The sequence below is a fragment of the Giraffa tippelskirchi genome, chromosome 9 (genome assembly GCF_054371585.1).
Source record: "Giraffa tippelskirchi isolate mGirTip1 chromosome 9, T2T-mGirTip1v1.2.pri, whole genome shotgun sequence".
Taxonomy (NCBI): domain Eukaryota; kingdom Metazoa; phylum Chordata; class Mammalia; order Artiodactyla; family Giraffidae; genus Giraffa; species Giraffa tippelskirchi.
Window position 1 is genome coordinate 38619700 of NC_137283.1, and position 21584 is coordinate 38641283.

At 39.3% G+C, this 21584-nt stretch overlaps 1 protein-coding gene across 15 annotated transcripts in view; it reads left to right on the top strand.

Annotated features, from left to right (window-relative positions):
• The window catches only part of FHIT (fragile histidine triad diadenosine triphosphatase), a 1651033-nt gene that overhangs the window by 196615 nt on the left and 1432834 nt on the right, over positions 1–21584 (top strand). For all 15 annotated transcript variants that reach the window (XR_014063952.1, XM_081524685.1, XM_081524680.1 and 12 more), the window contains one exon: positions 6084–6132. The gene's annotated coding sequence lies outside the window, so the exon portion shown is untranslated. The remainder of the gene's footprint in view (positions 1–6083; positions 6133–21584) is intronic.

The window sequence follows — 21584 nt, forward strand, 5'->3', positions numbered from 1 at the left end:
GAGAATTGGTTGTGTTTTCTATTCTCTAGATTGTTCCCTTCACTGGTTTGGATGTTTCTGTTCTTTTGATGATTACTCTTATGTGTTTTAAAACTGTGAAATATGATATGCATATAAAGTGATTTTTGAAAATTCATATCGCAGTTTAAAGACAATAATAAGCCGAACATCCAGATACCATTCCCCAAGCCAAGAAGTAGAGCATTATCGCATTCCAGAATCCTTTTAGAAAATTCCATCCTTACAAACTCTTCCCTTGCTCTCAAGATAAATATAACCTGAATTCTGTATACATCATTCATTCTCTTGCTTTTCTTCATAGTTTTTTCCACTTTTATGGTGTATTTCAAAACAAGATAGCATTTATTTTTGCCTTTTTGAACATTTTATATGTGGAATAACATATACAGTCTTCTGTGACATGTTTCTTTTGTTTTACACCATAATTTTGAGAGGCATACATGTTCATATGTGTAACTAATTCACTGATTTCTTGAAGCTGTATAATATTCCATTGTAAGAATCTGTACAAATGTAAATATGTTTATTCACTGTACTATTGATAGATGTTTCTGTTGCCGTCAGTGTCTCTTGGCATCCTAACATTGATGATCTAAACATTTCTCTTTGAGCATATATGAAAGGATGTCTTTGGTTATGTACACAGAGAAAGAAATGTCAATATTCCTTAACAAGTTCATCAGTAGCTTTAATGCATATCTTTAGCAACTTAATCAGAGTCTCTTCCTCCTAAACAATTCATCCTCTGCTCCTTTGTTCTATATAATTCTAGCCAACCACTTGTGCATGCTCAGTCACTTCAGAAGTGTCCGACTCTTTGCGACCCTATGGACTGCAGCCCTCCAGGCTCCTCAGTCCGTGGGATTTTCCAGACAGGAATACTGGAGTGTGTTGCCATCCTTCCTCCAGGGGATCTTCCCGACCCAGAGATTGAACCTGCGTCTCCTGCGGCTCCTGCACTGCAGGAGGATTCTTTGCTTATTTCATGTTATTTGAAAACCCTTGAAATTAGTTGTTATTATAGATTTGTTTGTTTGTTTTACAACCAGTCCTTATTAATTATTATCCAATATCCATTATTTGTTATTGAATTTACTAGATTTACCGCCATACATGCTAATATAATTTGGTGAGCATTGCTTTTTGTTCCTCTTTCCTTCCTTCTGGGATCAATTCCTTCTTAAAGGATGCCTTTTAGTATTCCTCTCAGCAAAAGTAAACTACTGTGAGCAGGAAACAACTTTTTTGTTTTTGAAAAATAACCTAGCTGTCATTCTTGAATGATAATCGGTTTAGCATGGCTATAGAGTTTTCCCTGAACTTTTTTCCTTTTGGAACTTAGGACATATTATTTCACTGCTGCCTTGCTTTTTTTTTTCCATTCATGATTATTTTATTTAAGACAAGGTATTCAAGCAAGTGGAGCCTAGTTTCTCAGAAACTGGGAGGCAGGTGGTTCTCACTGGTTTAATTTAAGGCTTTCTTTCTATCTCTGGTGCTGTGGTTTCCTTCTATTGTATCTACCTGTAGATTTGCTTTCATTTAGCTTGTTGAGGTCTTGGTATATTTTTTTCAAGAGGATTCATATCTTTCATTCTAGAAAATCTGCACTCTTTTTGTTTTTCATATTGATCTTCTGTCTTTCTTTTAAGCTATCCTGTACTTTGTTAAGCATTTCTATGTGGTTGGAGTAGAAAGGGATATGGCTTAATCTCTGTGCTGTTAGACCATCAATCTCTCAGGTTTTACAAAATGTAGTGTTTTGTTTTATCTAGTCTTCCCCAAGTTATGTTTCTTTCAACTCTATTTCAATCCACATAGCATAAGGGGAAGGAGAAATTAAAAAAGAAAAAAAATTATCGAAGGATAATTGCTTGACAGTTTTTTGCTGGTTTCTATCAAGTATCAACATGACTCAGCCACAGGTATGTATATGTCCCCTCCTTCTTAAACCTCCCTCCCATCTCCTACCCCATCCCACCTCTCAACATTGTAACAGGGCACTGGGTTGAACTCCCTGTGTCACACAGCAAATTCCCACTGGCTATCTATTTTACATATGGCAGTGTATATATTTCCATGATACTCTTTTTAGTCATCCCACTCTCTCCTTCCCCTTCTGTGTCCACAAGTCTGTTCTCTGTGTCTGCCTCTCCATTGCTGCCCTGCAAATAGGCTTATCTGTACCATCTTTCTAGATTCCATACACATGTGTTAATACACAATGTTTGTCTTTCTCTTTCTGACTTACTTCACTCTGTACAATAGGCTCTAGGTTCATCCACCTCATTAGGGCTGACTCAAATGCATTCTTTTTATTCAGTTCAGTTCAGTTCAGTCACTCAGTCATGTCTGACTCCTTGCAACCCCATGAATCACAGCAAGCCAGGCCTCCCTGTCCATCACCAGCTCCTGGAGTCCACCCAAACCCATGTCCATCGAGTTGATGATGCCATCCAACCATCTCATCCTCTGTTGTCCCCTTCTCCTCCTGCCCTCAATCTTTCCCAGCATCAGGGTCTTTTCCAATGAGTCAGCTCTTCGCATCAGGTGGCCAAAGTATTAGAGTTTCAGCTTCAACATCAGTCCTTTCAATGAACACCCAGTCCTCTAGGATGGACTGGTTGGATCTCCTTGCAGTCCAAGGGACTCTCAAGAGTCTTCTCCAACACCACATTTCAAAAGCGTCAATTCTTTGGCGCTCAGCTTTCTTTATAGTCCAACTCTCAGATCCATACATGACTACTGGAAAAATCATAGCCTTGACTAGATGGACCTTTGTTGGCAAAGTAATGTCTCTGCTTTTCAATATGCTATCTAGGTTGGTCATAACCTTCCTTCCAAGGAGTAAGCGTCTTTTAATTTCATGGCTGCAATCACCATCTGCAGTGATTTTGGAGCCCAAGAAAATAAAGTCTACCACTGTTTCCACTGTTTCCCCATCTATTTCCCATGAAATGATGGAACCAGATGCCATGATCTTAGTTTTCTGAATGTTGAGCTTTAAGCCAACTTTTTCACTCTCCTCTCTCACTTTCATCAAGAGGCTTTTTAGTTACTTTTCACTTTCTGCCATAAGGGTGGTGTCATCTGCATATCTGAGGTTATTGATATTTCTCCCGGCAATCTTGATTCCAGCTTGTGCTTCTTCCAGCCCAGCATTTCTCATGATGTACTCTGCATATAAGTTGAGTCATATGCTGTTGTATATATGTACCACAATTTTTTCTTTTAGTTTTTTAAAAAATATTTTTAATTGAAAGATAATTGGTTTATAATATTGTGTTGGTTTCTGCCATACATCAACGTGAATCAGCCATAGGTATATATATGTACCCTCCCTCTTCTACCTCTCTGCTTCTTGCCCCCCTTTCCCACCCCTCTAGGTTGTTACAGTGCCCCATTTTGAGTTTTCTGAGTCATAACAGCAAATTCCCACTGGCTATCTATTTTACATATGGTAATTTATATGTTTCCATGCTATTCTCTCCATTTGTCCCACCCTTTTCTTCCTGCACTGTGTCCATAAGTCTGTTCTCTATGTCTTCATCTCCATTGCTGCCCTGAAAATAGGTTCATCAGTGCCATCTTTCTAGATTCCATATATATGCATTAATATATGATACTTGTTTTTCTCTTTCTGACTTACTTCACTCCGTATAATAAGCTCTAGGTTCACCACCTCATTAGAACTGACTCAAATGCCTTCCTTTTTATGGCCGAGGAATATTCCATTGTATATATGTACCACAGCTTCTTTATCCATTCATCTGTCAATGAACATCTAGGTTCCTTCCGTGTCCTAGCTATTATAAAAAGTACTGTTCAATGAATACTGGATTACAGGTGTCTCTTTCAAGTGTGGTTTTCTCAGGGTACATGCCCTGTAGTGGGATTGTTAGGGCATATGATAGTTCTATTCCTAGTATTTTAAGAAATCCGTATAATGTTTTCCATAATGACTGTTATCAATTTACATTCCCCCAACAGCACAAAAGACTTCCCTTTTCTCCAAATCCTCTCCAGTATTTATTATTCATAGATTTTTTTTTTAAATGATGGCCTTTCTGATTGGTGTGAGGTTATGCATCATTGTAGTTTTGATTTGCATTTCTCTAATAGCGAGCAATATTGAGCATCTTTTCATGTGTTTGTTGACCATCTGTATGTGGAAGGAGAAATTTTAATGTTGTTCTATAGAGGCAACTTATCTCCTGCATTAACAGTCTAAAGTTTACATCATAGCCCCCAAGTCTGGCCTTGTTATTTGGTTGTCATGCATCTGTGAAGATGGGTTCTATGGTTTGATGGGGGCTGTGATGAAAATAGCCCAGTGGGGTCTGAAGCAGTTACTTAGGACACTGAAGGAAAAAAAAAAAAGAAACATGAGAACATGGAGTTGTTGACCATTCCCAGTTGCTACACCTTGAGAGACGTTAAGACGTTAGGACGTAGACACGAATGAGAGAAATAGGCATATTCTACTTTTTTTTTATACAGAGTGATCTCTCTTTTTAAAAAGTGTTTATTTAGTTGGCTACACTGGGTCTTAGTTGCAGCATGTGGAATCTTTAGTTGTAGCATGCAAATTCTTAACTGTGGCATGTGGGATCTACTTCCCTGACCAGGGGTGGAATGCGCCCCCTGCACTGGGAGCTCAAAATCTTAGCAACTAGTCACCATTTACTTATTTATTTATTTGTAATAAAAAAAAAATCTATTTATTTTTTAGCTATGGTGGGTCTTTGCTGCTGCTTGTGGGCTTTCTCTAGTTGCAGTGAGCAGGGGCTACTCTTTGTCATGTGTAGGCTTCTCATTGTGGTAGCTTCTCTTGTTGCAAAGCACAGGCTCTAGCTGCTCGGTTTCAGTAGTTGCAGCACATGGACTCAGTCGTTGTGGCTCACAGGCTCTAGAGGGCTGGCTCAGTGGTTGTGTTGCATGGGCTTAGTTGCTCTGCAGCATGTGGGATATTCCCAGACCAGGGATCGAACTGGTATTCGATATTGCAAGGCATATTCTTAACAACTGCACCACCAGGGAAGCTCCACCATTTATTTTTAATTATGGAATCAACGTATGAGTAATAGTGGGCCTTTATAGAATCAGCCCCTTGAAACCTTAAATTCTTACTACTGTTTAGCAACTATGCTTTACCACTTTTCCTATCATATTGACTTGTGTGCAGTTAGTGCATTGTTTTGGTCACAGGCAGCTTAATCTCACATGTCTAGATTTGATTTGAAAATGCCAAATGTAGCTTACTCTGTTTTGTGAGTTTTTCTCTACTGAGAGAAGGCTACACTCTATCTTGAGAAAGGAGGATTGTATGTGTAAGCTTGCACACATATACTCAAAGAGGCAAGTGGTGAGGTCTGGCCTGGGAGGGCCATGCACCTTGGATGGCTCAGTGGTGTAGAATCTGCATGCAATGCCAGAAATGCAGGAGATAGAGGTTCGATCCTTGCTACCGGTAGGGAAGATTCCCTGGAGGAGGAAATGGCTACCCACTCCAGTGTTCTTGCTGGAAAAACCCCATGGACACTGGAGCCTTGTAGGCTACAGTCCATGGAGTTGCAAAAAGACAGACATGACTGAGCAACTAACACATACACCTCATATAAACGGAAGAGGCTATTCCAAGTAAAACTTCCAGGGACATGGAAATTGAATGTGCAGGAAAGATGGTGCTAAATAATACAAAATACTTGGTCAGATCGAGTGTGCTGCATAATGTTTGATTTGATTTTCATCTCTTTATAAGGCTTCTGTTGAGAAGTTCACTCCCTTCTGTTGAGGAGTTCACACCCCAAAAGATTAGACTGTAGATTTGGCCAGGTTTGTGTGAGTCAGTCCTGGGTAGATGTGTGTGCTTTTTTCTGTTTACGACTGTGTCTCTCATTGGCCTTTTGTGCAGGAGATATGAGGCACGAATATTATCAGTGGTTTATTTGGCTAGCATCACGTTTAATGACATATGGAAATTCTACTTAGAGACATGGAGAGAAAACGTTTGCTGTTTTACTCACAGATAACTCAGTGCTTTCGTTTTTATCTCTTTGTAGCTTTGAAGCTCAGCAAAGAAGGGAAATCCATTGAGAACAGTCTGTAAAGGTAAGTGTATTTATTACATGGCCTTGACAAACATTGCCTTTACAACATTGATTTTTCTTTTATTCAGAGATTTAAACACTCGGATTAAAGATATAGCTGACAGGACAACTTCCTTAACCAGCTGCTTGTCCTCCCTCACAGGCAAAAGTGCTGAGCAATAGTTAGAAGGGAGCAGGAGGAAATAAAATGATGTGCTGAGGGTAGCCAAATGCAATTGTGTGCTTGCTGACTTTTGCTTTCTTCTCAGCAGTTAAGACATTCCAATGGCGCTAAGTTTACTAAAATTAATGCTAGATGGAAAAAGAATGCTCTCGTACCACTTCTGGTCAATAGTTAAGTAAAACCAGCTGGCTGAATAAAGCATTTAAGATAAAATGCAAAGTGGCATTTCAATTGGGTTGCATGAGATTTATCATGAAAGTCAGATGTGCCGTTGTGTAGAGGAGCTAGTTTTGTCGAAAGGAGAAAGCCAGCCAGTTTGGTGTGGCTAATTTCATTCCTCGCAGTCACTGTGGACGCTAAGTGAGTTACAGGAAATGAACTTCCAAGTTCAAAGCAATGGAGAAAGTACCTACTCAGCCTCCTGTGAAACATTACAATCGAGTTGGTTTTTACATGGAAAAATGTAATTGTTTCCTCTTTCCTAGGTATATTTATAAGCAAACTTCTGTACAGCATTGTTCTTTGATTCATTGTTTAATTTCTGTTCTGCATGAAGTATTTTAATTTAAAGAATTCATTCTGGGGAATTATAGGGCTGTAGTTTCATCAAGAGTCTTTGGTGGCCAGGGTGAAATATGCCATAATTTTACATTTGTTTTCATCATCAATTATGTTTTTGACAATTATAGGTTTTTTTCCTGTCATTTTTATTACAGCAATCATGACCATGACCACTTCAGTTCAAGTTGGAAAAGCCATTTTGATTTACCTTATACTTTAAGTTATTCCTAACTTTGTGACAAATCTACTTCTGGAGCTGATTGTTAAATGTTTATTTGAGGGCAATTTTACAGGGAAATTGGAGAAAATCCCTTTTGAATAATCAAAATGTGAGCTATAAAAATACTGTTTTGAGGGTTTGTTTGCTTTGGGATGACTAAACTCAAATGCATGACAGCTGGTTGGCTTGGGATTTTTCTGTAATGGTTGGCCACCAGTGAAGAAAAAAATATCTTGAGATATAGATGGTTCTTATTTTCAGCCATGTAACTCACATATCTCTGGACCATTGAGCCACATCTTGGAAAAAAGCAGTATTTGATAGCTTTTAGAAATAAATTCTCATAAATTGTTGAAGTTAGTGATGCTGTAGCAGCCTTCAGAACCTTGTGATTCTTTAGGTACAGTTATGGTGCTCTCTTTCTTCCTGGAAAATGTTTTCACAATGGTATAGTTTTATGTCCTCTACTCCCAATGAACACCTTTTGTTCTGCTACTCTGGAGTTAGGCATAGATTTAGTTCTGGTTTGACTTTCATGAGTTATTGGACCATGTGCAAGTTATCCACTTGCTCTGTGCCTCAGTTTCCTAGTTTGTGAAATGGGGATAATAATACTGTTTTACTTCTAAAGCTGTTGAGGAGATTAAATGAATTATTATGTGTTGAGGGCTTGGAACAGGTCCTGGCCCATGGTAAGTACTCAAGAGCTATTAGCTGCTGCTGCTCTTGTGAATATTACTGTCACCATCATCATCATTTGCATCCTTATGAATTTATTCATTAGGTATTTTGAGGTGTCTATTCTCTTTGGAAGTGTCAGGATAACGTTTTGAAAACTATCATATTGTTACTAAAGAAGGGTGAATTCTGCTTTGGCTTTAGGAGTGGAGTGAGAAGATAGCTTTTGGTTAATAAGACAAGTGAGGCCTCTGTAAGTAAAAGGTTGAAGTTTTGTAGACATGAGGGCAAACACTGTCTTTGGCTGTCTGTGGGCAACTACTAACTAATATAGTCTTAAGAAGCGAGTGATCTGTTGCTAACTAGTTACATGGAGGCATTTTTGAAGAAAGCCTTGGTAAGTTTAGAGGACTTCTTTGTTCCCCCTTTTTTTTCCTCCATGTATTTGTTTTCCCATTTTAACTGCATTTTATTTTCTTTTGACATAATTACACTAATTGAAACTGTACTCAGAGACTTTACTCAGGGCCCTACATTCAACCTCAGGATAGGTGCATGACCACAAGCTTGGGTAAATGGGTGCTTCCTCTCTGGAAGTTGAATCTGGAGCTAAAGGATTCTCCTTTCTCCCAGGGGGCATTCTGCCCTGACAGTACCTCCCATGAGACCACTGTAGCCATTCCCATTTCTAGCTTCCACTTCTGTCTTGGTCATTGATGGTCTCCCACCCTTATTTTCCGGTCTTGCATGGATTTGCTGAGCCTCAAATTTCCTTCCCGTAATCCTTCTTACGTTAGTCATTTGGTTTCTGTTGCTTGCAGTCACAGAACTCTAAGTGATAGGGTACTTTACACATTAGGGAGTTAAATTTGAAATAAATGGGGCATGATTGTAAGTTTACAGTTAAAATACCAGTCATTACTTTCTTCTATCATGTATAAAAAGCTGAACATTTTGCAGTAGATTAGATAAGGTGAAGAGTTCTCAATTATTTCAAAAATGGGCTGTTTTGCTGGACTCTTCACTACTCTTATATTTGGTAAAAAGAAATCACTTTTGGCTGCTTGTCAAGCTCTCAAAGGATATGTGTGCATGTGGGGGGAGAGTTGGAAATGAGAAGCAAGGAGGTCATCCCTTCCGTTTCTGGCGCCCAGATCTCTTTGTGGCATGGGGATTGTGAAGGGACTGTGATTTCCTTCTACTATCCCAGCACCCCAGAACAAAACTCTGTAAATATCTTTTTATACTTTCCCCTGGAATTTCATTCCTCTTTTGAACACTTCTCTTGCCCTGCTGAACACCTTCTTTTCAATGGTGTGTAAAATGTGATCGAAAACTCAATTACTTAGGTCTCGGACATTACTCGTGATTCCCTGAGAATGGAATGGACAAGTTTGCTCTATTTCCCCTTGAGTCCTGTTTGCTGACTACTCCTGTGTTCTGTGTGGTGCCTGGAACAAGCCTGGTTAATGATTTTTTTTCACAGGAACATCAATTTTGCACTCCTACTGTGAATAAATAGCAAGCAGCACTGTGTAGAGGAAAGAACCTTAGCCGAAGTGTTAGGAAACATGCCTTCTAGTTTAGGCTCTGCCGCTTGCTAGCTTTATGACTTTGGGCAAGAAACCCAACATTTTTTTTTTACAGTTGCAGTTTCCTCACCTGTAACATAGGATAAAGGATAACTTTTATCCTATCTACTGTATAGGGCTTTTCTCAGAATAACAATATATGTGAAAGTGCTTAGGAAACTAAAGTGCTATGTAATATCCATGTATTATTTTTGTTATTATTATGGTATATATATTTATTAAACATTGAAAATTCGAAGGCTTATTTTATGAGAAGGAATAGGAAAGGGGGGGGAATAAAAAAAGAAAAATAGAAACAAAACTCTGCACAGTGCTTGTGCTGGAATTCTCTGCCTGTGCCTGCAGCTCTCATTCCTCTGAAAGGCTGTGTGTCCCAGGAGGTTAGCTTCTATTGTCAGCATTCCCCAGGCTCCCTTGCTCTCCGGTTTTCCACTGGAGTAGTCCGTGGAAGGCACAGGGTGTAAATCCGAGAATGCAAGATTGGAATATTGTCCCCTGCCTTCCTTGCAGCACGGCGGGTTGGCAGTGGCCGTATTCCTCTAAGGAAGGCCACCAGCGTTCCTGTCAAGGGCCTAGCTTCTGCCTGCAGCCGCAGCTCTATCCACCATTTGGTAACTGCTCCTTCCCTTTGCCCCTGTAAGTCTGGGGGGTAACAGTTTATTTCTGCTAACCGCAGGGTGCTGGTTGTCTCTTCTTGGTTTCCCTTAACCTTGCCTACACCCTTCATTGAATTCACCTCAGTTACCCCAGTGAAGGTGCTGTCTTTACGCTGATGTGACCTTGATAGGACAAAGGAACTTCTTTCTTTCTATTTCTTTCTGCCATTCTCAATTCAATTCAACAAATGTCTTTCTAGGACTTACAGTATGCCAGGGATGTAGTAAATGTTTACTTATTATAAACTGGACATTTTGGTGGTACAGTTGGAGGGATTATATCAATCAGTTTTTTAAAAAGCAGGTTTTGGTAAATTGAAAAACTGTGTTATTCCTAATATATAAAGACATCCAGGATTATGTTTATACACATGGTGAATTTATCTTTTAAAATCCGTTTTTGTTTTTATCATAGCAACATGCCTACGTTGTTTGGATAAAACAGCACTAAAAAGCAAATACTGAAAAACCACACCCCCTTCTCTTCTAACTTCCCTAAATTGCAACTTTAAACTCTGATACTTCTGGCGTTTCTCTCTCTGTTTTGCTTAACATGCTTTTATGTTTTTTTCCTGATATATCAAGTTTAGCAGTAGCTCTTTTGACACTTCCACTCCTTTGGTCACTACAGCCTCCTAAAATGATTATATTACAATTTTTTTGTTTAAATTGATGTAATCTTTACACTGTTATTAGAGTTGGTAATGTCTTCTTTAACATACAACCTTTTGTCTTCCTTGGAATTAACATATGCTTTAGAAACATTGCTTACCTTCTGAGATAGGTAGTAATAGCATTTCTGTTTTATGGTTGTCGAAACTGAGGAAGTCTGAAGTATTTTGCCTAGAGTCACACAGCTAATAAGTGTTAGGTTTGGGATTAGACTCCAGCTAGTCTGCCTACAGAGCCTGCATTCTTAATCATGACATTATTTATAAACACTGTCAGGTCAGCTATTATCCCAATGGCTACATTAAAAAAAAAACAAAAAAAAAACCCACCCCAAACCAATAAGTTTGAGTTCTATCTTCTGAGATTCAGAATCAGTAGTTCTGGGGAGGGGATCAAGAATCTGTATTTTTAAAATACAGATTCCATTTGATCAGGTTTTGAGAACTTCAGTTGTATAATCCTACCATTATCGTAATCACCATCATTACCATCATGATCATCAACATCACCATCTCCACTAGCATCACCACCACCTCCATTAGCAGCAACAAATGACAGTGCTCTCAATAGCTGAGTAGAAATTCTGTATCCATTAAAGCAGCTGCTTTTTGACCTCTTAGGTGAGATCACACTGGTGGGTGATTCAGGTAACGGTTTATCCAGTCATTTTTAAGTTTGGCAAGTGCTCTGTGAGGAGCTGTGCCCATAGAAGTGGACAAGGTAATTTTTTTCAGCTCAGCTGTTTGTTGCTTTATGTGTTATAATGGCCATGAGAACATTGTTCCTGTACTTAACCCTGACCTTAAAAGGACTCATTTTTTTTTTTCTCTGAGAGTTCCCAGCGGTGACATCTGGGGAAATACAAAGCTCAAATAAAGGAGAATTTTTGATGTCTTTGTTCTGTTTGATTTCCATGCTCCCTATCTCCCTGATGCTTGTGGCATTTCTTGTTTATCTGTCAGGAGAGAAGCAGTAAAATTCAGCCTGGGGTTTTCTCATCCCTAGGTGTGAAATTATTTCAGAACCATAATAATAATACTTTGCATTTCTACAGTTCTTTTATTTGAAGATCTAAAAGTGTTAATAGAGCTTCCCAGCACCCTCTGAAGTAGGTAAGTATTATTAGAGAAGATTTTCTCCAAGAACATTTTCACTTCATATCCCATGTGTGACTTGAAAATGCTTTTGTGTTACTTAGGAATCTCAAACCATATAAAGTGCCTTGCATCTAGGGCACTTCTTTTCTCTATATTTAATTTTCATTAATTCCTGGCACAATGAGGGAACTTTAGTCATTTCTCATGAGTAGGTGTGGCATTATTTAGAGAAAATTCAAATAAAAGCATTCTTTTATTGCCTTGTATTTGGACATTTTGAAAATGTTCTGTAGTATTTATCAGCTATGGAACTGTCTATGTCACAGTTAATTTTCCTTTTTTAAGGTAGCAGGACTTGTAATATATTGAACTTGGCCTGATAGTATGGTGTCCTTTGAGAGCTCATGACATGTCAAGCCAGTTAAAAATACAAACCTAGTTTGCATTCTGACTTAAAGGTTTAATTTTGAAAAATTGTTTTGAATGTTACATGCATGAATTTTAATCAGTAATGTTTAGGGTTTCAGCTCACTTGGTATCATTGATGCAGAAGTGCTGCATGTATGTCCTTGCATAGAAGAGTCAGGAAAAGCCCTTCTGATTCTTAGTCCACATCGGGCACCCTGGGAAGCTCTTTGTGCAGTATCAGGTGACCGGGCTGTCAATGTAAAGGCCATAGACACAGGATCTTTCACTGTATCTTCAGGGCTTCAGTATTTATTTTCCCAGCATCCTGTCACAATTCCCACCAAAAGATCTTATCACTTCCCTAGACTTTCTGTCAGGAAACAGGGTACCAACCTTCACTACTTGAAGGAACTGGAAAACCTCTAGCCTCTCCTCAGTCTTGAGAAAGTCTGATTTTATGGAAATAAGATCAAAGGGAACAGAACAGTTGAAATGAAATAGAACAATTGAAATTTGCCTTTATCCCTGTCTTTTCTGCTGTTATCTAGCACCATGAATTTAGGCTTTTGAAAAAAAAAAAAAAAACTTTAGTGAAGGTTGGAGTTTTAAAGGTTAGAGAATACTTCTAGTTCTTTCTGCTTTTGTATATGCCCCCAGTGCAGAATGCAAAGTCTGTTGAAGTTCTTGAGATGAGAAAGGGAAGAATATACACAAGAGGGATAACAAAATGCGCAAATTGATCTCTTTAAATTATGCTGCCCCAAATTTGCCCCTGAGACAAGGTGATGCGTCAGCATTCGCGGGGTGCTTTATGACTCTCATGATGGAGAGAGTGTGTCGGAGGATCACAGGGTTAATACTTTCCCTGGCATCTCAGTTGCTTCCTTTTGGGGAAAAGTTCACTTAAGACCCATCATCTGAAGATTTGGAGGGATGTGGGCAGAATTATGAATCTCTAGACCATTTTCTCCAGAGGCATTTGCTCAAAGGAGGTCACATTAATTTGCTGCTAATTATATGAAGCTAGATTTATCGGTGAAGATGGTTTTGGCAGCAAATAATCAAAAAGTCTACTCAAAAGAGTTTAAACAATAAGGGAATTAAAAAAAAAAAAAGAAGCTAACTACCCTCTCCATGTCTACCTGCTGAGCCCCATGGATGTCATGATTGATGGAAAGGCATTACAGAACGCTGACTCTGACTGTCTGGAATCCAACCTCAATCCACTTTTCCCTGGTGCCAAGCAACTGGGGACCCACCAGGGTGCCTTTGATGGTTGTCACTGTGCAGTAGGGGAAGGATTTTGAGCACTCGACTGTTGATAGATTGCTGAGCATTGTCAATTATTTTGTGAACCTCTATACTCACTTACATTTGAACACAAAATAAAACCCATCAGAATAAAGAAAATGAATTTTCTCAAGGAGCTAAACATCCTGAGGGAGGCAGTTTCAGGTTTTGTTAATTCAGCGGCTCAACAATGTCCTTAAAGCCTTCATTTCTTGCTCTTTTTTTTCCTCTGCTATCTTCAGTGCATTGACTTGGTCCTCAGACTGGCTGCCCTCATGGTTCTAATACGGCTGCTTCATTTTGGGAAGCCATCCCCCGTACAGTAGCATCCACTGGTATAAGAGACTGTCTGTTCTTATAAAGGACTGTCTGTCCTTTTTAAATGCAAGGGCCCTTTCTGGTAACCGCTCCAGCGGGCTTCTCCTTGGATTGCATTTGGCTGACTGCAGCTACCTACTTCTTCCGAAGTCAGACGCTGGCACATGGGATGGGATTACCTTGCTTGCCTTAGATTGGTGCTTTCCAATCTAAGTTTGTTCATGTCATGGTACACATAGAAAATGATAGCATTTGGTCAGAACATTAAGTAAACAATAGGCTGCTTGCAGCTGGAGGTGACTGTGTGTGTGTGTGTGTGTGTGTGTGTGTGTGTGTGTGTGTGCAGCTGGAGGTGACTGGGTGTGTGTGTGTGTGCGCGTGCGTGCTGAGGGTGTGGCTGGGGATTCTGGCTGACCTGACTCTTCCTGCCTGGCTGCCCTAGGGACTAAAGGGGTGGATATCTGAGTAGCTATAACCCATTTTCTGGTTTCAACTAATCAGGATTTACTCCTGAATGGGATAATCTCATTTTGCCTAGGCACTTGGCTTTGTGGAGATATGACACCACAATAAAATTGGGGTTTTACCTCTAAGGTAGAGAGAGGATGCTGTTCAATAGAGCCTCAGCTATGTCTGCTGTGTGGATGTTTCCTGTCTTTGCATATATACCTAATGTCTTTCTTTATTGTCTTGTTGAGAAAGGACCAAACCTTGCAAATTTTAAGTGCTCAGTAATTGTTAGTATATCAAATGAATGAATACTTACTTGTGTATGAGACTAAGCTATGCACTCAATGCCACTGATTTCCTGTGGTGTGCCAGGAATGTGCTGGAAGTGCAAGAAACATGGTCCTTGCTGATGAGTTTACACCCTAGGGAGGGAGACCGAGCATACCTATTAAACAAACAATGCATGCATTATTAAAAATCATGTTAAGTCCTATACAGGAAACGACAGAAGGCAAAACAGAGCAAACCTCCTCCTATGGAGTGATCTGGGAGGGCTTCTTTGAATTAATGACATTTTAGTTAAGACCTGAAAGAAGAATAAGGGGATGTGTATGTGTGTGTGTGTGTGTGTGTGTATGTGTGTGAGACAATCAGTCATGAAGAATGGGGAACGAAGGTTTATAGATTTGATCCTTGTAACTATGTCTTAGGAGTCATTCGGTTCAGTAGCCATGCGGATGGAAGCTCAGAAGTGAAGTCGTTCAGTTGTGTCTGACTCTTTGCGACCCCATGAACTGTAGCCTTCCAGGCTCCTCTGTCCATGGGATTTTCCAGGCAAGAATACTGGAGTGGGTTGCCATTACCTTCTCCAGGAGATCTTCCTGACCCAGGGATTGAACCAGGGTCTCCCACATTATAGGCAGATGCTTTACCATCTGAGCCACCAGGGAAGTTTCAAGAAACAAAGCAAACAGCAGAAAACCCCCCAAACAGCAAAAGATAGGACCCTTGCTATAAAACCACAGGACAGCTTAATGATTTGAGGGCAGGCTAGACTAAGGGCTTCCTGAGGCAGTGGACCAGGAAGTGCTTGACCCTCAAGAGCTAACAGGAGCAGGACAGATAAGTGGATAAACATGTCTGCTCCATATTGAGTCTCAGTGTCTGTATCCTAAAGCACAGTGACTGTCTGGGGAACTGCATAGGCTCTCTTCTCTGCGTCTCCCTGTGTACTGGCTGGTCCCCTGCATAGTGCCATCCACCCTGACTGCCCCTACAGCTCCCTCTGCCCCCTTCAAGAGGGTGGTAGAGACTGACTGGAGTTACCACATCCCAGTTCCTCTTTCCTGGGGGAGAGTATCTGAATGGTTTGCTGAGGTCAGGTGCTCATCTTTGATGGAGTCTCCTGTGTCCTGGGCACAAGGTCACCTGACGGGCTGCCTACTTAATTCTACTTAGTCCTATTCAGTGGGATTAGGACAGATTTTCTAAGAAGGTGGAATATAGGGCAGGTGAATGGATTAACACTCCTGTTAAATGCTGTTTTTTAGGTTCTCCAATTTTAATACCACTGGTAGAGTCCTGGTGATGTAAATAACTTAGTTATTACCTGAGTTATTTAGCTGAGCACTGATGCCTACAGCAGAATATTGCATACAGCACATGCTTAAGAAGTATTGGGCTGGTCAAAATTTCTTTCACGTTTTCATGTAACATGGAAAACCTGAGAAATTTTCAGCCAACCCAATAGTTCAGATCAGTTCAGTTCAGTTCAGTCACTTAGTCGTGTCTGACTCTTTGCGACTCCATGGACCACAGCATGCCAGGCCTCCCTGTTCATCACTAACTCCCGGAGTTTACCCAAACTCATGTCCATCGAGTCGGTGACGCCATCCAGCCATCTCATCCTCTGTCATCCCCTTCTCCTCCTGCCCTCAATCTTTCCCAGCATCAAGGTCTTTTCAAATGAGTCAGCACTTCGCATCAGGTGGCCAAAGTATTGGAGTTTCAGCTTCAGCATCAGCCCTTCCAATGAACACCCAGGTCTGATCTCCTTTAGGATTAGGATGGACTGGTTGGATCTCCTTGCAGTCCAAGGGACTCTCAAGAGTCCTCTCCAACACCACAGTTCAAAAGCATCAATTCTTCAGTGCTCAGCTTTCCTTATAATCCAGCTCTCACATCCATACATGACTACTGGAAAAACCATAGCCTTGATGAGATGGACCTTTGTTGGCAAAGTAATGTCTCTGCTTTTTAATATGCTCTCTAGTTTGGTCATAACGTTCCTTCGAAGGAGTAAGCGTCTTTTAATTTCTTGGCTGCAATCACCATCTGCAGTGATTTTGGAACCCCCCAAAATAAAGTCATCCACTGTTTGCCCATCTATTTGCCATGAAGTGATGGGACCGGATGCCATGATCTTAGTTTTCTGAATGTTGAGCTTTAAGCCAACTTTTTCACTCTCCTCTTTGTTTCATCAAGGGGCTCTTTAGTTCTTCCTCCCTTTCTGTCTTAAGGGTGGTGTCATCTGCATCTCTGAGGTTATTGATATTTCTCCAAGCAATCTTGATTCCAGCTTCTGCTTCATCCAGTCCAGCATTTGTCATGATGTACTCTGCATATAAGTTAAATAAGCAGGGTGACAATATACAGCCTTGATGTACTCCTTTTCCTATTTGGAACCAGTCTGTTGTTCCATGTCCAGTTCTAACTGTAGCTTCTTGACCTGCATACAGATTTCTCAAGAGGCAGATCAGATGGTCTGGTATTCCCATCTCTTGAAGAATTTCCCACAGTTTATTGTGATCCACACAGTCAAAGGCTTTGGAATAGTCAATAAAGCAGAAACAGATGTTTTTCTGGAATTCTCTTGCTTTTTCGATGATCCATTGGATGTTGGCAATTTGATCTCTGGTTCCTATGCCTTTTCTAAAACCAGCTTGACTATCTGGAAGGTCACGGTTCACATATTGTTGAAGCCTGGCTTGGAGAATTTTGAGCATTACTTTACTGGCGTGTGAGATGAGTGCAATTGTGTGGTACTTTGTGCATTCTTTGGCATTGCCTTTCTTTGGGATTGGAATGAAAACTGACCTTTTTCAGTCCTATGGCCACTGCTGAGTTTTCCAAATTTGCTGGGATATTAAGTGCAGCACTTTCACAGCGTCATCTTTTGGGATTTGAAATAGCTCAACTGGAATTCGATCACCTCCACTAGCTTTGTTCGTAGTGATGCTTCCTAAGGCCCACTTGACTTCACATTCCAGGATGTCTGACTCTACGTGAGTGATCACACCATCATGATTATCTGGTTTGTGAAGATCTTTTTTGTATAATTCTTCTTTGTATTCTTGCCACCTCTTCTTAATATCCTCTGCTTCTGTTAGGTCCATACCATTTCTGTCCTGTATTGTGCCCATCTTTGCATGAAATGTTCCCTTGGTGTCTCTAATTTTCTTGAAGAGATCTCTAGTCTTTCCCATTCTATTGTTTCCCTCTATTTCTTTGCACTGATCACTGAGGAAGGCTTTCTTATCTCTCCTTGCTATTCTTTTGAACTTTGCATTCAAATGGTAACCCAATAGTTTGCAGTAGTGATAATATATGTGAGAGCTTTTTCTCAGTGGTGTAAGCCAATTATATTATTTTAATGAGAATGCTTCTTTGTTTTGTGAATAAAAAACACTTTTTAGAATGCCAGTCTGTATCTTTTTCCCCCCTGATTTTATTTAAAAATAATTGACATCACTGATAAGTTTAAGGCATATAGGACGATGGTTTGATTTACATATACTTTGAAATGAGTATCACAATAGGTTCAGCTAACACTCATCTTTACAATAAAAAAAAAAAAGAAGAAATTCTCCTTGTGATGAGAACTTTAAGATTTACTCTCTTAATTTTCCTATGTATTGTACAGCAGTGTTATCTGTGTTCATCATGTTGTACGTTGCATCTCTAGTACTAACTTATAACTGGAAGTTTGTACCTTTGACCATCATCCTCCAGTTCCTCCTCTCCCCCAGTCCATCACCTCTAATAGTCACAAGTCTGGTCCATATTTCTATGAGTTTTTTTTTTTTTTTTTTAATATTGCACATATAAGTGAAATCATACAGCATTTTTCTTTCTCTCTCTGACTTATTTCATTAGCAATAATGCCTTCAAGGTCGATCCATGGTGTTGCAAATGGTAGAATTTTCTATTTTTTTATGACTGAATAATATTTTATTGTATAAATATACCATATATCCATGGATAGGCACTTAAATTGTTACCATGTCTTGGGTATTATAAATAATGCTGCTATGAAAATGAGGGTGGAGATATCTTTTCAAATTAGTATTTTTGTTTCCTTTGGATATATTTCCAAAAGTAATATTCCTGCATCATAGTAAGTCAATTTTAATTTTTTTCAGGCTTCTTCATACTGTTTTCTATAACGGTTATAGCAATTTAAAATCCCACCAATACTACCCAAGGGTACCCTTTTTTCCTACATGCATGTCAGCATGTGTTACTGTTCACCTTTTTGATAATGTCCATTCTAACATGTGTGAGGTGATGGCTCGTAGTTTTAATTTGCATTTTCCTAATGACTAGTAATGCCATGCATCTTTTCAAGTACCCATTGGCCTTTTGTATATCTTCTTTGGAGAAATGTCTGTTTAGTTCCTTTGCCCATTTTTTAATTGGTTTGTTTGACTTTTTGCAATTGAATTATATGAACTCTATTATATATTTTGGATATTAAACCTAATCAGATATATGGTTTGTGAATAGTTTTTCCCATTCAGTAGGTTGTCTTTCCTTTCCTTGATGGTTTCTTTTGCTGTGCAGAAACATTTTTGTTTGATGTATTCTCACTTGCTTATTTTTTTATTTTGTTGCTTATACATTAGGTTTCATATCTAAAAAAATCATTAATGCAACCCATGTCAAGGAGCTTTGTTCCTATGTTTTATTCTAGCAGTTTCATTATTTCAGGTTTTACATCTAAGTCTTAAGTCCATTTTGAGTTGATTTTTGTGGATTGTATAAGATATGGGTTGAGTTTCATTCTTATACAGATGCATATCCAATTATCCTGGCAGCATTTATTGAAGAGACTGTCTTTTCCATTGAGTATTTTTGGCTCCCTTGTCAAATATCAATATTAGTTTTCCATATATGCTTGGGTTTATTTCTGGGCTCTCAATTCTTCTCCACTGATCTACTTTTATGGCTAATACCACAAAAACAACTGTTTTAATGACTTTAGCTGTATAGTACAGCTTGAAATCAGGAAGAAATTTGCTGTGTGGCAGCAATTATTTACATAGCATTTACATTGTATTAGGTATTTTAAGTAATCTAGAATTGATTTAAAGTATCAATACATGGGAAGATGTGTGTAGGTAATATGAAAATACTATGCCATTTTATTAACCCATTTTAAAATGGGTTATTTTTATTTATGCCAAAGAATTGATGCTTTTGGACTGTGGTGTTGGAGAAGATTCTTGAGAGTCCCTTGGACTGTAAGGAGATCCAACCAGTCCATCCTGAAGGAAATCAGTCCCGGATATTCATTGGAAGGACTGATGTTGAAGCTGAAGCTCCAATACTTTGGCTACTTGATGCAAAGAACTGACTCATTTGAAAAGACCCTGATGCTGGGAAAGATTGAAGGCGGGAGGATAGGGGACAACAGAGGATTCGATGGTTGGATGGCATCACCGACTTGATGGACATGAGTTTGGGTAAACTCTGGGAGTTGGTGATGGACAGGGAGGCCTGGTGTGCTGCAGTCCATGGGGTCGCAAAGAGTTGGACACGACTGAGTAAATGAACTGAACTGAACTGAAGCCATTTTATATAAGGTACTTCGGTGTCCTTGGATTTTGATATCCTTGCAAGTGTCCTGAAACCAATTCCCTGTGGATACTGAGGGACAGCTGTATAACTATCTCTGTTTTGTTTTGCTTTTTTGTAATTACCAGTTTCTTGAAATGTTTTCTCCATTGTTTTTTTTTTTTCCCCACTCTTAGTCTATGAATGTTTTTAAGGGTAAAGTGAGCCTCTTGAAGGCATCATATTTTCTGTTCAGTTCAGTTCAGTCGCCCAGTTGTGTCCGACTCTTTGCAACTCCATGAATTGCAGCACGCCAGGCCTCCCTGTCCATCACGAACTCCCGGAGTTTAACCAAACTCATGTCCATCGAGTCGGTGACGCCATCCAGCCATCTCATCCTCTGTCGTCCTCTTCTCCTCCTGCCCCAAATCCTTCCCAGCATCAGGGTCTTTTTCAATGAGTCAACTCTTCACATGAGGTGGCCAAAGTATTGGAGTTTCAGCTTCAACATCAGTCCTTCCAATGAACACCCAGGACTGATCTCCTTTAGAATGGACTGGGTGGATCTCCTTGCAGTCCAAGGGACTCTCAAGAGTCTTCTCCAACACCACAGTTCAAAAGCATCAATTCTTTGGTGCTCAGCTTTCTTCACAGTCCAACTCTCAGATCCATACATAACTACTGGAAAAACCATAGCCTTGACTAGACGGATCTTTGTTGGCAAAGTAATGTCTCTGCTTTTTAATATGCTATCTAGGTTGGTCATAACTTTCCTTCCAAGGAGTAAGCGTCTTTTAATTTCATGGCTGCAATCATCATCTGCAGTGATTTTGGAGCCCCCCAAAATCAAGTCATCCACTGTTTCCACTGTTTCCCCATTTATTTGCCATGAAGTGATGGGACCAGATGCCAATATCTTAGTTTTCTGAATGTTAATATTTTTAGATCTTGTTTTTTATCCATTCAGCCATTCTGTGTCTTTTAACTGGAGAATTTAATTCATTTATGTTTAAAGTAATTGTTGATAGGTAAGGACCTATTGCCATTTTGTTCATTGTTTTCTGGTTGGGTTGTAGATTCATTGTTCCTTGTTTCTTATTCTGATTTTTTTTTTATCTTTTGATGTCTTTTGATATCAGTTTGTTTTAAGTTCTTTATTGTGTTCCTTTTTGTGATTACTATAGGATTTTCCCTTGTGACTACCTTGAGGCTTAGATAAAATATCTTAAACTTGTAACAACTTATTTTAAACTGATAACAATTTAACCTGAGTAGAATTCATAAACTTTACACTTTTACTTCTCTTCCCCTTCACATTTTATATACTAACTAATAACATATTATTATGCTTGTGGTTATTTTTACTGCCTTAAAAAATTTTTTTTTTTTTTAAATTCAGGTTTTTAAGTGAATTATGCACCACTATCACTTACAGAATCTGTGACTGTATATTTAGCATCACCAGTGAGATTCATACCACCTTTTTTTGTTTTTATGATGTTAATTAGTGTTC